Here is a 14,060-nt window from a genome sequence, read left to right on the forward strand (position 1 = left end):
TTTGGGACTAACCAACTAACCGGAGTCCCAGCCCGAATTGCTGTTTTTTTTTGCCTATTTCAATGTTTCGCAGAAAAGGAATATCAAACGGAGTCCAAACGGAATGAAACCTTCGGGAGAGATCTTTTTGGAACAAACGCAATCTAGGAGACTTGGTGGACGTCAAGAAGAAGATGAGGCTGCCACGAGGGCGCAAGGCGCACCCCGGGGGGCGCCACCCTGCCTCGTAGGCTCCTCGTGGCTCCCCTGACCGACTTCTTTCGCCTATATATATCTACGTACCTCGAAAATATCCAGGAGCACCACGAAAACCGCCGCAACCTTCTGTACCCATGAGATACCATCTTGGAGCCTTTTCCGGCGCTCCGCCGGAGGGGGAATCGATCATGGAGGGCTTCTACATCATCACCAAGGCCTCTCTGATGATTTGTGAGTAGTTTACCATCGAACTTCCCGGTCCATAGTTATTAGCTAGATAGCTTCTTCTCTCTCTTTGAATTTCAATACAAAGTTCTCCTCGATCTTCTTGGAGATCTATTCGATGAATCTCTTTTTGCGGTGTGTTTGTCGAGATCCGATGAGTTGTGGGTTTATGATTAAGTTTACCTATGAGAAATATTTGAATCCCCTCTGAATTCTTTTATGTATGATTGGTTATCTTTCCAAGTCTCTTTGAATTATCAGTTTGGTTTGGTCTACTAGATTGATCTTTCTTGCAATGGGATAAGTGCTTAGCTTTGGGTTCAATCTTGAGGTGTCCTTTCCCAGTGACAGCAGGGGCAGCAAGGCACGTATTGTATTGTTGCCATCAAGGATAAAAAGATGGGGTTTATATCATATTGCTTGAGATTATCCTTCTACATCATGTCATCTTGCCTAATGCATTACTCTGTTCTTATGAACTTAATACTCTAGATGCATGCTGGATAGCGGTCGATGTGTGGAGTAATAATAGTAGATGCAGGCAGGAGTCGGTCTACTTGTTGCAGACGTGATGTCTATATACATGATCATGCCTAGATATTCTCATAACTATGCACTTTTCTATCAATTTCTCGACAGTAATTTGTTCACCCATCGTAATATTTATGCTATCTTGAGAGAAGCCACTATTGAAACCTATGGCCCCCGGGTCCATTCTCTATCATACAAGTTTCCAATCTACTTTATTTTGCAATCTTTACTTTTCAATCTATATCATAAAAATACCAAAAATATTTATCTTATCATATTATCTCTATCAGATCTCACTTTCGCAAGTGGCCATGAAGGGATTGACAACCCCTTTATCGCGTTGGTTGCGAGGTTCTTGTTTGTTTGTGTAGGTGCGAGGGACTTGTGTGGAGCCTCCTACTGGATTGATACCTTGGTTCTCAAAAACTAAGGGAAATAGTTATGCTACTTTGCTGCATCACCCTTTCCTCTTGAAGGGGAAAACCAACGCATGCTCAAGAGGTAGCAATGAAGTGGGCGAGGCGTTGTTTGGTGAGACCGACGACGAGGCAGAGGACAATGCCGACTCCGTCGAGGCCCCGCCCTACCGTCACCGAGACGAAGGTCTTCCCCGACTTTGGTGAGGCCCTACTCCGCAGAGGCCCCGCCCCGCTAACAACGAGGCAGAGGACATCGCTAGCTCCGCCGAGGCCCCACCGACATCGAGGCGGAGGACTTCGCCGGCCTCGGCGAGGCCCTGCTCCGCCGAGGCCCCGCCGCGCCAACAACGAGGTAGAGGACATCGTCGGCTCCACCGAGACCCCGCCCTACCGGTCACAAGGGGGAGGATTTCCCCCGCTCCACCGAGACGCCGCCCCACCGGCAGCAAGACAGAGGACATCGCCGGCTCCGTCGAGGCCCCGTCCCGCTAACAATGAGGCCGCGCACGAAAAACGAGGAAGAGTAGAACACTGTAGGTAGTTGATACATCTCCAATGTATCTACTTTTCCTAACACTTCTCCTCTTGTTTTGGACTCTAATTTGCATGATTTGAATGAAAGTAACCCCAGACTAACGCTGTTTTCAGCAGAACAACCATGGTGTTGTTTTTGTGCAGAAATAAAAGTTCTCGGAATGAAATGAAACTTTGCGAGAATTTTTTATATCAATATAGAGAATTTCTAGAGCCAAGAGATACCTGAGGGGGGCACCTGGGTGGGCACAACCCATCAGGGCGCGCCTGCCCCCAAAGCGCGCCCAGGTGGGTGTTGTCGACCAGGTGGCCCCGCTGACCCTGAAACCGATGCTATAAAATCACATTATTCCAGAAAAAAATTAGGGAGAAAGAATTATCGCGTTTCACAAGATGGAGCCGCCGCCGTCTCCTGATCTTCATCAGGAGGCTAGATCTGGAGTCCGTTTGGGGCTCTGGAGAGGGCGATCTTCGAACTTCGTCATCACCAACACATGTCCACCGCCAATTCCATGACGCTCCCCACCGGGAGTGAGTAATTCCTTCATAGGCTCGCTGGTCAGTGAGGAGTTGGATGAGATTCTTCATGTAATCGAGTTAGTTTTGTTAGGGCCTGATCCCTAGTGTCCACTATGTTCTGAGATTGATGTTGCTATGACTTTGCCATGCTTAATGCTTGTCACTTTGGGCCCGGGTGCCATGATTTCAGATCTGAACCGTTTATGTTATGACCTTTATATCCATGTTCTAGATCCGATTTTGCAAGTTATAGTCACCTACTATGTGTTATGATCTGGCAACCCCAGAGTGACAATACTCGGGACCACTCCCAGTGATGACCGTAGTTTGAGAAGTTCATGTATTCACTGTGTGCTAATGCTTTGTTCCAGTTTGCTATTAAAAGGAGCCCTTAATATCCCTTAGTTTCCAATAGGACCCCGCTACCACGGGGGGGTCGGACAAAAGATGTCATGCAAGTTCTTTCCATAAGCACGTATGACTATTTACAGAATACATGCCTACATTATATTTATGAACTAGAGCTAGTGTCGTATCGCCCTAAGTTATAACTGCTCATGATGAATATCATCCAACGAGTCACCGATCCAATGCCTACGAATTTATATAATATTTTTTCTTCTAAGTTACTACTACTACTGCTATTGTTACTGCTACAATATAACTGCTAGCACTGTTACTGTTACCGTTGCTACTGCTGCTATCATCAAAACTATCATATTACTGCGCTATTAATCACTTTACTGCAGATAATTAATCTCCAGGTGTGGTTGAATTGACAAATCAGCTGCTAATACCTTCAAATATTCTTTGGCTCCCCTCGTGTCGAATCTATAAATTTGGGTTGAATACTCTACCCTCGAAAACTATTGCTATCCCCTATACTTGTGGGTTATCAACACCTTTTTCTAGCGTCATTGTCGGGGAGCATAGCTATATTTGTTGAGTCACTTGGGATTATTATCATATTATCACTATGAAGAATCTGAAGGATGCTAGGACTAAGATTTTTCCCTCAAAGACGAGGGGAGGTAAGGAACTGCCATCCAGCTTCGCTTTAGATTCATCTTCTGTTATAAGTGAACTACCAACACCACCACATGCTATTAATTCTTATATGTCGCAAGTTATTAACGGTGCTACTTCTGCTATGAATGTTACTCATGATGATGCTAGTACCTTTCTTGATGATGATGTGCCACTAGGAGAATTTCTTGATGAACAAATTGCTAGAGTACGACAACATGATATTATTGAATCTGATGATGAACTTGAAACTGAAAATCTTGAAACACCTACTAGAACTAGTCCTCTTAGATATGAATTGCCAAAGGTACTGAAAGGTTATACTATGAGTGAGGATGCAACTAGGGATATTCTTGCTTGTAAGGATAGAGATGATCTTGAGAATTTATTATGCAAGTATAAAGAAAGATCTTTGAATGCTAGAATGAAATGTGATCCTGAGTTTACTACGTCACCTATTCTTATTGATGATGAGGATTATGAATTATCTATAGACCCAGAGTTAATCACTTTGGTGGAATCTGATCCATGGTTATGAAACTAAAACTGTTGTGGCACATCTTACTAAGTTGAATGATATAGCTACCCTTTTTTATCATGATGAGAAGATTCGCTACTATTATATTCTCAAGTTATTTCCGTTCTTATTAAAGGGTGATGCTAAAGCTTGGTACAATACTCTTTCTCCTGGTTGTGTGTGTAGTCCCCAGGATATGATCTATTACTTCTCTGAAAAATATTTCCCTGCTCATAAGAAACAAGCTGCCTTGTAAGAAATATTTAACTTTGTGCAAATTGAAGAAGGGTGTCTCCCACAAGCTTGGGGGAGGCTTCTCCAATTGCTTAATGCTTTGCCTGATCATCCTCTTAATAAAAATGAAATACTTTATATCTTCTATAATGGACTAACCGACGCTTCTAGGGATTTCCTAGATAGTTGTGCTGGTTGTGTTTTCAGTGAACGAACTATTGTGCAAGCTGAAGCATTATTGAAGAACATATTGAAAAATTATGATGATTGGACTCCTCCAAACACCTATTAAACCCACTCCGAAGAAGAGGGGTATCTTATATCTCAGTCCTGAAGATATGCAAGAGGCAAAGAAATCTATGAAGGAAAAAGGTATTAAAGTCGAGGATGTTAAAAATTTACCACCTATCGAAGAAATACATTAGCTTGAAGCATCACCACCACCTAAGGTGGTAGACATAAAATCTTTAATGAAATTCAATGATAGTGATGATCCTCGTAACAAACATCCTGGTCAATGCCTTTATGAGTTTGATAATTACATTAGAAAGCAAGATCACTTCAATGCAAATGTTATCAAACAATTGAAATACAACTCTGATATGATTGCTTCTTCCCACATCACTCCATTCACCCAGAAAAAAATCAGTACCACTCTCTCTCTCTCTCTCTCTCCCTCTCTCTCTCTTGTGTTCTTGCTCCCGAAACTGCGAATTTCGATCTATTTGCTTGAAGCTCCATTTCCGAAACTGTTTCAGGGATTTGTTGCGTGGTATGTGACTCCTCCATGTGTCCAATTAGTTTTTGTTTTAGTGGTTTATATTTAGAATAATTAGCTACTCTTGGTGCTGTTGTAGATGAGCTTGCATGTTGAATTCTTAGAGTTCTAAGTAGTTCGAATGCCTGCTATGGCCTCTATGCATCCCTATGAGTAATTCCTATCAATTTTGTGAAGTTTTGTTAATAAATTTTCGTGACCAAACATTTTCAGAAAAATGTATGTGAACATTATGAACTTCTTTGGAAGGAGTTCTTCAAGGAGGAGATCCTTGGAGGCATCTTCTAGCAGTAGGTCCGTTTGTCGGTCCTATGTTGAACCAAGTGAAAGTTCCATTCCAAGTGCCACCACCAAAACATGATTATGGTTGTGCGACGATTATATGGCGAGCGTGGGTATTAAGGAGGAATTTGAGCAATATGTTTGCAATGCCGACCTTGGTCCCTACATTTCAGATAAGTGTAACCAACACCTCATCCTCACCGAATCATTTGTCAAAGAATTTAAATTCTTTCGCCGTGAGTCTAGGGTGTAATTTAAACTGTATGAAAATCCATTTATCATTTCTCTAGAAAGGTTTGCTCAGCTCTATAAAATCCCATTCTGGGGTTCGCTCGATGAGCCACCTAGGTATGAGTTTGAATTATTTTTGACTAGTCTTTCCTTTGGTGAAACTAGGGGAGTGATGCAAGATAGAATAAAGAGCATACATTTTCCTCCAATTCAGTACTTTACATTATTTAATAGAAAATGTATTGTACACAAACAAGATTGTAGTATACTTTGTGCTCCCGATCTGAGCCTCATTCACACCTCTCTTTATGGTGATAAAAGTTATAACCTTGGAGCGATTGTTGTACGCATACTGCAGCATAACACTAAACTGGCTATTTCTATGGCAGAATATATGCCATGCGTTTAGCACGAGGGCTGGGTGTTTCACCTTTACCCTTTGATCCTATCCTACCCACGCAATATTTAGACTTTGATGCTTTAAAAAGTCCTAAGATCCTCAAAGGAAAAATTCATAACTTCACTTACAATCTGTTGTTTAACCAAACATCTGTTGTGCACACATATTTGTGTGCGCCTGCTCTTTTTGACTATCACAACAAAGGAAGATATTTTGTTCTTGATAGTGAGGCTCGATCTCACAATGCAGCAGTGGAGGCAGTACGGTAGGCCGAGGCATCAACACCTAGAGCCTTCGTGAGCCACCACCCCGACTACCATCCAGGCTACTGACTGCTTACCAAGTTAGGCAAAAAGCCTAAGCTTGGGGTATTGAGTGAGTATTTCCACTGACATTACATTCATGTTCACACATTTCATTCCAGTTGTCGGTGTCCACACTTTTTCATTGTATCATCCATGTTTAATTTATTTTCCCGCTTTCTTCTTGTGTGTTTGAAAAAAAACTTTGAGAAAATCCAAAAATATGTTTCTTGCTTCTTTTTAATTTTTCTTCCTAGTTTAAATTTTTGTAGTACTAAAAATAAAACCCAAAAAGATTTCCCTGTTCTTCCTTTACTTGTTGGGAGCTTTCCCGTGTAAATTGTTTGTCACATTTTTGCTTTTCCCATTTTGTTTGCTTGCTTTCGAAAAAACCAAAAACTCCAATAATATTTCAGTGTGTTTCTCTGAATTTCCTTTTTCTTTTATTGAGTCATACTGAGGAGAAGACCATGATGAAAATGTTGAGTGGCTCTCATTTGCATTGTTGATCAAACAAAGAGCCTATATTACCTTGTCTTATCCTCTTGAATAAAATGTTTGCAGATTCCAGCTTAGTCTGCGGTACTCTGATACGTCTCCAACATATCTATAATTTTTTATTGTTCCATGCTATTATATTATCCATCTTGAATGTTTTATATGCATTTATATGCTATACACTAGTGCAGGATGCTGCTAATGCGACTCTACGATCAGAGACCCTTCTACAAACTGTGTGTGATGCAATAATCGCAAACGGTAGTGTCAGAGAACCATCAAAAATGTGCACAACATTTGCGATGACGGATGCATCAAACACGATTCAGATTTTAGTTGCATGTGCGATGCAGGGCATACGGTTCAGTTCAATTAACTGTTTGCGATGAGGAGTAACGAAAGAAACGGGCAGGCAAATGAAGGCATGTTCGATACACAACATACGGTTCACTAGGATGAATTGTCTGTGATTAGGCAACACAAAAGAAAGGGTCAGCCAGATCAAGGTGTGTGCGATATATAGCATGCGGTTCACTTGGATGAACTGTTTGTGTTGAGACAAGAGAACATAAAACGGTTCAATATAACAATATGTGTGTGATATGCGGCAAACAGGTCTGTAACCAGAAATGTGTGCGAAGACCGATAATAATACAAATGGTTGCTGCTAATAAGACATGTGTGTTGTGCGATGGGATTGCATACAACACAACAACATATATATTACATGCATGATTAACCAAATTAAACATCCAATTACATAGGTGGCTACTACAACCATGGCATTTGCACACACCAAAGTAAACTATTACATGCACAATTTTGTAGGTGGAAACTACACACATGACACTTCCACACACCAATAAAGTAAATTATATATTACATGCATGATTAATTAGCATAAACGATCATCTGATCATCATCTACTTCTTGTGTCACTTGCTCTACTTGTGCCTCGATCCGGGCTTGTTGATTTGGGTAACGAGGCACTTCCTCATATCAATGATCCGCCTGTGCATCTCATAGAATGTGTACATGCTCTTGGTCGTGAACCTGAGGTGAGGTTCATCCAGTCGCCGCACCCAGGCCCTGTGCCAGGATACATGATTTGTTCTCTAGGCATCCTGCTTCATCTTTTAGTAGTAGGGGTCCATGATGGCCGAGGTGAGTTCGACCAGGGAGTCCTTCGTGCTGCCCCAGACCCTGTAGTGGTCATGGATTTCGACAAGGTTCTCGTAGGCTAAGCCCGTAACATTGAGTGATTTTACATCGTCGGTGGTTTCCACCATGTCGAACTTGTAGTCGATGCTGTTGACAAACCTGTCGAAACGGCCGCAATGCTCTCTAGCCATGTAGTAGTGGTAGATGAGGACATGAAGGTGCATGCACAACTGGGCGACGGCAACCTTCTGATCTATGCCGGGACTAGTGGTGGTGTACTGGAGGTCGATGCAGACCACCTTGTACTTGTCTCAGCAAGCAACTGCTCAACGGTGTTGATGTAGTCGTCCACCATGGTCGGGTCGATGGTGTACACCACCGAGCGATTCGTCTGCCTCGCATGGGTCTCCACTTTATGCTCTCTGAACTCACGCCGCTAGACATCCCCTCTCTATGTGTCATCGTGGGTGTGCTTGTTGTGTTGTGGGGCGTGATCTAAAGATTGAAGAGACAAAGGTTATAATGGCCGCAGTAATTAAAGGGGAGGCCGGATGGCACGTCCTGATGGCAGTTCTAATTCACAGCGCGTACCTCCATCGTGCCGCGTGTAACTGCATCGCGTGGCAATGCACGCGGTGCAACCGCATGCATATGGGCCCCCCAACGTGATCGTGCACAGGCCCAACCGCTGGTAGAGAGCGCGCAGAGGAACACGAGCAGAGCGCTCTGCGGTCGCCTCAACGGCGAGCAACCATATATATGCATATAGGAGTTGAACACATAAGGAAAAGCTGTCCACAGCCCGAGCGCGCCGACAGATGCGAGCAGAGCGAGCCGCGGCGCCTAACGGGAGCACAGCGCGCTGCGGCGCCTAACGGCGAGCAGAGCTTGCTGAGGGACATGAGCAGACGCCGGTTCCATGTGTATTGTGGGCAAACGCTTGCTGGTATATAACCTCGAATTTAACCAACATAATGATAATGCATGTTACAAAATTATATAACTAGAAACTATGTTCAAATACGAATCTGATGATATAATCTTTGGCGGCATGCATTAGTATTTTATTAATTAAATCCTTCTTATAAACCAGGACGGGCGTATAGTAGATAATTAAATCACAAACATTTTTTTTATTAAAGTATGTGTATATGTCCTTTCGTCCTTCTCTGCACGTCTTGTCACCCCGCTGCCACAGACGGTTCGAGTGCAAGCTTGAGCAGCGCGCGGGGTGTTCTTTTGGACAAATGGTGCTGAGCCCGTTCCCGCGCAACTGCGCAGGTTCCCGCGCAAGCTTCCCGCCCAACTGGGTGAAATCCCCAAAATCCCAATGCTTATCAGCCTACTATATAAACCCTCACGGTCGGTGAGTCCTGCATCGCATTTTCCCCTCCCTTCCTGTAGCTTATCTCGTCTACTTCTGACAAAATCGGCAATGGCACCGGACCATCGTCGTCGCACAACCTCTCTGCCGTCATCAGAGCATAGCTCCAGATGGGAGGGTACACCATGGTGGCGGTGCAGACCCCGGTGTAGTTGGGCATGCACGGAACACACACCACACGCTCGGCCGCCGGTGCCCGTCGGTAGCTGTTGTCGACCGCCGTTGCTACCACAGCTTCATCAAAAGCCAGGGCCATCACCCGCTCCGCCGCCGTGGCCATCACCCACTGCGCCGCCATGGACATCACCCCACTGCAGGCCACCATGGCCATCACCCACTCCGCCACCACAGCCCAAAGGCGGGAGGTGCTGGTCGTGACCACCACCCCATCATCGTCCGCTGTGGACGCTAGCCCACCATCGACCGCTAGGATCATCACCCGCCCCACCACCATCGCTCGCAGGACGGAGTCGGATGTGGAGGCCCGCACGTGCGGTAGCGACCTTGCGCGCTACATCGAGTTCCTGCGGGAGGAGGAGGAGCGCCTCGTCGAGCATGCAAAGAGCCTTACCGCCGCCATGGCCGCAGCACACACCGACGCAGAGGCAAAGAATCAGGAGATCTACAAGGAGAACCACTGCATCGAGAGGGGCGTCTGGAGCGTCAGAGGGAGTTCGAGGTGAGTGTCACCAAAGATGCAGCAGCGGCAGGCACCGTATTGCAGTTGTCTAGCTCATCGGTAGCCCCCTCCTCCTCTTCCTCTTACTGACTTGCCCGACTGACTAGAGAGGAAGTTAATGCTGATGATCAAGGTACCTCGGATCAAGTTGCTACTGAACTTTCTAGGTCCACAAGGACACATTCCACACCAGAATAATATGGCAACCCTGTCCTGGTAATCATGTTGTTAGACAACGGTGAACCTTCGAAATATGAAGAAGCGATGGGGGGGCCTGATACGTCTCCAACGTATCTATAATTTTTGATTGTTCCATGCTATTATATTACCTATTTTGGATGTTTATGGGCTTTATTTTACATATTTATATCATTTTTGGGACTAACCTACTAACCGAAGGCCCAGCCCGTATTGCTGTTTTTTTGCCTATTTCAGTATTTCGAAGAAAAGGAATATAAAACGGAGTCCAAACGGAATGAAACCTTCGGGAGCGTGATTTTTGGAACAAACGTGATCTAGAGGACTTGGAGTGCAAGTCAAGAAGCAGCCGAGGCCTCCACTAGATAGGAGGGCACCCCCCTATGGGGCGCGCCACCCTGTCTCATGGGCCCCTCGGGCGTCCACCGACGTACTTCTTCCTCCTATCTAGGCCTACGTACCCCAAAAACATCTAGGACCACCCGAAACACAATTTCCACCACCATAACCTTCTGTATCTGCGAGATCCCATCTTGGAGCCGTCGCCGGTGTTCTGCTGGAGGGGGAATCCACCATGGAGGGCTTCTACATCAACATCCTTGCCCCCCTATGAGTTGTGAGTAGTTTACCACAGACCTACGGGTCCATAGTTATTAGCTAGATGGCTTCTTCTCTCTTTTTGGATCTCAATACAATGTTCTCCCCCTCTCTTGTGGAGATCTATTCGATGCAATCTCTTTTTGCGGTGTGTTTGTCGAGATCCGATGAATGGTGAGTTTATGATCAGATTTATCTATGGATAATAATTGAATCTTCTCTGAATTCTTTTATATGATTGAGTTATCTTTGCAAGTCTCTTTGAATTATCGGTTTGGTTTGGCCTACTAGATTGATCTTTCTTGCCATGGGAGAAGTGCTTAGCTTTGGGTTCAATCTTGCGGTGTTCTTACCAAGTGACAGAAAGGGTTGCAAGACACGTATTGTATTGTTGCCATCGAGGATAAAAAGATGGGGATTATATCATATTGCTTAAGTTTATCCCTCTACATCATGTCATCTTGCTTAATGCATTACTCTGTTCTTATGAACTTAATACTCTACATGCATGCTGGATAGCGGTCGATGTGTGGAGTAATAGTAGTAGATGCAGGCAGGAGTCGGTCTACTTGTTGCGGACGTGATGCCTATATACATGATCATGCCTAGATAACGTCATAATTATTCGCTTTTCTATCAATTGCTCGACAGTAATTTGTTCACCCACCGTAATACTTATGCTCTCGAGAGAAGCCTCTAGTGAAACCTATGGCCCCCGGGTCTATCTCTTATCATATTTGCTTCGAATTTACTTTTATTTGCATCTTTATTTTCTGCATCTATATTATAAAATACCAAAAATATATTTATCTTATCATACTATCTCTATCAGATCTCCCTTTCGCAAGTGGTCGTGAAGGGATTGACAGCCCCTTTATCGCGTTGGTTGCGAGTTCTTTGTTTGTTTGTGTAGGTTCGTGGGACTTGTTGAGAAGCCTCCTACTGGATTGATACCTTCGTTCTCAAAAACAGAGGGAAATACTTACGCTACTATTGCTCCATCACCCTCTCCTCTTCGAGGAAAACCAACGAAAGCTCAAGACGTAGCAGGCCCAGATTCCAACAAATTGCTTGTAGCCATGAAATCCAGGATAGGATCCATGTATGAAAACAAAGTATGGACTTTGACGGATTTGCCCGATGATCGGCGAGCCATAGAAAATAAATGGATCTTTAAAAAGAACACTGATGCGGATGGTAATGTGACCATCTATAAAGCTCGGCTTGTCGCTAAGGGTTGTCGACAAGTTCAAGGGGTTGACTACGATGAGACCTTCTCACCCGTAGCGAAGCTGAAGTTCGTCCGAATGTTGTTAGCAATTGTCGCATTCTATGATTATGAGATTTGGCAAATGGACGTCTAAACAACATTCCTTGACGGTTTCCTCAAGGAAGAATTGTATATGATGCAGCCGGAAGGTTTTGTCGATCCTAAGAATGCTAACAAGCTGTGCAAGCTCCAGCACTCCATCTATGGGCTGGTGCAAGCATCTCGGAGTTGGAACATTCATTTTGATGAAATGATCAAAGCATTTGGGTTTATGCAGACTTATGTAGAAGCCTGCGTTTACAAGAAACTGAGTGGGAGCTCTATAGAATTTCTCATATTATATGTGGATGACATACTATTGATGGGAAATGATATAGAACTTTTGGAGCATAAAGGCCTACTTCAACAAGTGTTTTTTGATGAAGGACCTTGGAGAAGCTGCTTACATATTAGGCATCAAGATCTATAGAGATATATCGAGATGCCTCGTGGTTCTTTCACAAAGCACATATATTGATAAGATATTGAAGAAGTTCAATATGGATCAGTCCAAGAAGGGGTTCTTGCCTGTTTTGCAAGGTGTGAAATTGAGCACGGCTCAATGCCCGACCTCGGTAGAAGATAGAGAAAAGATTAGTGTCATCCCCTATGCCTCACCCATGGTGTCTATTATGTATGCCATGTTGTGTACAATACTTGATGTAAACCTTGCCATAAGTTTGGTAGGAAGGTACCAAAGTAATCCCGGCATGGAACACTGGACAACGGTCAAGAATATCCTGAAGTACCTGAAAAGGACTAAGGATATGTTTATCGTTTATGGAGATGACGAAAAGGTCGTCGTAAAGGGTTACGTCGATGCTATCTTCGACAGAGATATGGATGACTCCAAGTCACAAACCGAATACGTGTATATTTTGAATGGTGGGGCAGTAAGCTGGTGCAGTTGCAAGCAAAGCATCGTGGCAGGATCTACATGTGAAGCGGACTACATGGCAGCCTCGGAGGAAGCACATGAGGCAATCTGGATGAAGGAGTTCACTACCGACCTAGGAGTTATTCCTAATGCGTCGGGCCAGATGACTCTCTTCTTTGACGACCACTACAGGAATTAGCTTATTTGTCGTCTGCTGGCTGACGGCAAAGAAGGCCTTTGCCGTCAGCCACAAGAAAATGGACGGCAAAGAAGTGGCTGATGGCAAACAAGGTCTTTGCCATCAGCCAATTCTTTGCGGTCTGCTGGCTTTCGACAAAGAATCTTTGCCGTCCGCTAGCACACGGCGAAGAAGTGGGTGGGTCCAGTTATTTTTTAAACAACTACAGCCCACCGGCCTCACCTCTTTGTCGTTCGTGAGCGGACGGCAAAGAATCTTTATCGACCGTTGGCCGACGGCAAAGAGGCGGGTACGTTAACGACCGTCCCGCCCCCGTCCTCTATCTTCTCTCACTCTCTCATTCCCCTTCCCACCCACACCCGCGTCCCCCGCCCCCTCCCCTCCGTCGCCATCCCCAACCGGCACCCGCTGCCACCGCCGACCCCGTCCGGCATACCCGGCCGCCCCGCCACCCCGCACCCCTCCCGGACTTCCACCACGGCCCTGCCGCCCCTTCCATGTTGGCCAGCCATGCCGCGGCCGTCCCCGCCTAGTCCCGCCGCGGCCTTCCCCGCCCCGTCGCCGTCCTCGCCCCGTCCCTCCGCGGCCGTTCGGCCTCCCCTCCACCGGGTCGCCGCCTCCTCCAGCGGACACCGCGGTTGTCCGGCCTCCCCCTCCACCGGGTCTCCGCCTCCTCCTGCAGGTGTGCTCCTCCCCTTTTTTGTTTAATTTGTTTCTTTTTGTTTATTTTAGTTTATCTCTGTTTTAGTTATAGTTTTACTTTAGTTTCATTATCAGTTTAGTTTTTGTTTTAGTTTTAGTTTAGTTTATTTTAGATTAGTTTTAGTTTTAGTTTATTTTAGTTTAGTTTATTTTAGATTAGTTTTAGTTTAGAAGAAGAAGAAGAGTAGAAGGAGGAGGAGGAGGGAGGACCAGGAGGAGGGAGGACCAGGAGGAGGGAGAAGAAGAAAGAAGAAAATAAG

The sequence above is a fragment of the Triticum dicoccoides genome, chromosome 1B, assembly GCF_002162155.2.
Source record: "Triticum dicoccoides isolate Atlit2015 ecotype Zavitan chromosome 1B, WEW_v2.0, whole genome shotgun sequence".
NCBI classification, from domain to species: Eukaryota; Viridiplantae; Streptophyta; class Magnoliopsida; order Poales; family Poaceae; genus Triticum; species Triticum dicoccoides.